Source organism: Octopus bimaculoides, chromosome 27, assembly GCF_001194135.2.
Source record: "Octopus bimaculoides isolate UCB-OBI-ISO-001 chromosome 27, ASM119413v2, whole genome shotgun sequence".
Lineage (NCBI taxonomy): Eukaryota > Metazoa > Mollusca > Cephalopoda > Octopoda > Octopodidae > Octopus > Octopus bimaculoides.
Window position 1 is genome coordinate 20,650,655 of NC_069007.1, and position 412 is coordinate 20,651,066.

Below are 412 nucleotides of genomic sequence, written 5' to 3' on the forward strand. Positions count from 1 at the left end.
CGTAAAAATGTACGTACTTAAATAGTACGTGCGTACGTACGTAGATACGTGCGTACGTACGCACGTACTTAAATACGTGCGTACGTACGTACGTACGTAAATACGTGCGTACGTACGTGAATTAGTGCGTGCGTACGTACGTAAATACGTACGTGCGTCCATTAAAACGTACGTACGTAAATAGTACGTGCGTACGTACGTAAATAGTGCGTGCGTACGTACGTAAATAGTACGTGCGTACGTACGTAAATAGTACGTGCGTACGTACGTAAATAGTACGTGCGTACGTACGTAAATACGTACGTGCGTACGTACGTAAATTAGTGCGTCCGTACGTACGTAAATACGTAAATGCGTCCGTGAAAACGTAAGTAAATAGTACATGCGTACGTACATAAATAGTACGTACGTA